The sequence below is a fragment of the Arachis hypogaea genome, chromosome 19, assembly GCF_003086295.3.
Source record: "Arachis hypogaea cultivar Tifrunner chromosome 19, arahy.Tifrunner.gnm2.J5K5, whole genome shotgun sequence".
In the NCBI taxonomy this organism is placed as follows: domain Eukaryota; kingdom Viridiplantae; phylum Streptophyta; class Magnoliopsida; order Fabales; family Fabaceae; genus Arachis; species Arachis hypogaea.
The window spans coordinates 82,837,293-82,840,036 of record NC_092054.1 but is presented as its reverse complement, the minus strand read 5'-3'; the positions used below and the strand labels follow the sequence as shown (position 1 = coordinate 82,840,036).

Here is a 2,744-nt window from a genome sequence, read left to right as displayed (position 1 = left end):
AAATTTTTTAAGAATGAATTCTAGTGTTTCATGAAGCATGTTGAAGCCTGACTGGCTGTAAAGCCATGTCTAAATTCATTTGGACTGGGGCTTCCAACCCAACATTATCAAGAACAAGCTAGTTGTTGCTAATCCACCTGCTGCTGTTCCTGATCCACCTGATTTACATGCTAAAGCTTGACTGGCTATTAAAGCCATGTCTAACCCTCAGATTGGAGCTTTAGACTAAGAGTGCAAGATTCCTGGAATTCACATTAAAAATTTTGGAATCCTTATTTTTCTTTTTCACATTAATTTTCGAAAAATCCAAAAAAATCATAAAATCATAAAAATCAAAAATATTTTGTGTTTCTTGTTTGAGTCTTGAGTCAATTTCAAGTTTGGTGTCAATTGCAGTTTTTCTAAAAATTCTCTGCATTTTTCGAAAATTCATGCATTCATGCATTCATAATGTTCTTCATGATCTTCAAGTTGTTCCTGGCCAGTCTTCTTGTTTGATCTTCATATTTTCTTGTTTTGTGTCTTTTCTTGTTTTTCATATGCATTCTTGCATTCATAGTGTCTATACATGAAAAATTTCTAAGTTTGGTGTCTTGCATGTTTTCTTTGCATAAAAAATTTTTCAAAAATAGGTTCTTGATGTTCATCATGATCTTCAAAGTGTTCTTGGTGTTCATCTTGACATTCATAGTGTTCTTGTATGCATCACATGTTTAGATCCAAAATTTTCATGCATTGCATCATTTTTCATGTTTTCTCTCTCATCATTAAAAATTCAAAAATTCAAAAAAATATCTTTCCCTTTTTCACTCATAAATTTCGAAAATTTGAATTGACTTTTTCAAAATTTTTTAAAATTTAGTTGTTTCTTATGAGTCAAATCAAATTTTTAATTTAAAAATCTTATCTTTTTCAAAATCTTTTTCAAAAATCAAATCTTTTTCATTTTTTTATTTATTTTCTAAAATTTTAAAAATATTTTTCAAAAATCTTTTTCTTAATTTTATATCATATTTTCGAAAATCACATCATCAATTAATGTTTTGATTCAAAAATTTCGAGTTTGTTACTTACTTGTTAAGAAAGATTCAAACTTTAAATTCTAGAATCATATCTTGTGATTTCTTGTGAGTCAAGTTATTAATTATGATTTTAAAAGTCAAATCTTTTTAAAAACTAATTCTAATCATATCTTCCTATCATATTTTTTTAAAAAAATCTTATCTTTTTCAAAAATTTGATTTTCAAATATCTTTTCTAACTTCTTATCTTCTTATCTTTTCAAAATTAATTTTCAAATCTTTTTCAACTAACTAATTGACTTTTTGTTTGTTTTTTATCTTTTTCAAAACTACCTAACTAACTCTCTCTCTCTAATTGTTTCAAAATTCAATTTTAATTTATTTCTTCTTTTAATTTTCGAAAATCACTAACCATTTTTCAAAAATAATTTTCGAAAATCCTCCTTCTCTCTCATCTCCTTCTATTTATTTATTCATCTACTAACACTTCATCTAACCCAAATTCGAACCCCCTCTTCCATCTGTGTTCAAATTTTCTCTTCTTTCCTTCTTTACATTACATTCTTTTCTTCTTCTACTCACACAGGGGAACCTATATACCTGGGTAAAAAGGATCCCTATTATTATTATTTTTCTGTTCCCTCTTTTTCATATGAGCAGGAGCAAGGACAAGAACATTCTTGTTGAAGCAGACCCTGAACTTGAAAGGACTCTGAAGAAGAAACTAATAGAAGCTAAAATACAACAATCCAGAGATAACCTTATAGAAATTTTCGAACAGGAAGAGGAGATGGCAGCCGAAAATAATAATAATGCAAGGAGAATGCTTGGTGACTTCACTGCACCTAATTCCAATTTACATGGAAGAAGCATCTCAATTCCTGCCATTGGAGCAAACAATTTTGAGCTGCAACCTCAATTAGTTTCTCTAATACAACAAAACTGCAAGTTTCATGGACTTCCATCTGAAGATCCTTTTCAGTTCTTAACTGAATTCGTGCAGATCTGTGATACTGCTAAGACTAATGGAGTAGATCCTGAAGTCTACAGGCTCATGCTTTTCCCTTTTGCTGTGAGAGACAGAGCTAGAATATGGTTGGACTCTCAACCTAAGGATAGCCTGAACTCTTGGGATAAGCTGGTCACGGCTTTCTTAGCCAAGTTCTTTCCTCCTCAAAAGCTGAGCAAGCTTAGAGTGGATGTTCAAACCTTCAGACAGAAAGAAGGTGAATCCTTCTATGAAGCTTGGGAGAGATACAAGCAACTGACCAAAAAGTGTCCTTCTGACATGCTTTCAGAATGGACCATCCTGGATATATTCTATGATGGTCTGTTGAATTAGCTAAGATGTCATTGGATACTTCTACAGGTGGATCCATTCACCTAAAGAAAACGCCTGCAAAAGCTCAAGAACTCATTGACATGGTTGCTAATAACCAGTTCATGTACATTTCTGAGAGGAACCCTGTGAGTAATGGGACGCCTCAGAAGAAGGGAGTTCTTAAAATTGATACTCTGAATGCCATATTGGCTCAGAATAAAATATTGACTCAGCAAGTGATGCGCATAAACGTGTTATGCTACGATTTAGGAAATTGCACGATCGGCAAAATTCCTTCCGGCAAGTGCACCGGTTATCGTCGTCAAGTAAAAACTCACAATAGAGTGAGGTCGAATCCCACAAGGATTGGTTGAGTGAACAATTCGGATTAGAAGTGTGTT

General features: G+C 32.4%; 1 non-coding gene across 1 annotated transcript; it reads right to left on the bottom strand.

Moving 5' to 3' along the window:
• Positions 1-2,208: 2,208 nt before the first annotated feature.
• Positions 2,209-2,316, bottom strand: LOC112780282 (small nucleolar RNA R71). The gene has a single exon (XR_003191129.1). It is a non-coding gene; the product is annotated as a small nucleolar RNA R71 (small nucleolar RNA).
• Positions 2,317-2,744: the final 428 nt, after the last annotated feature.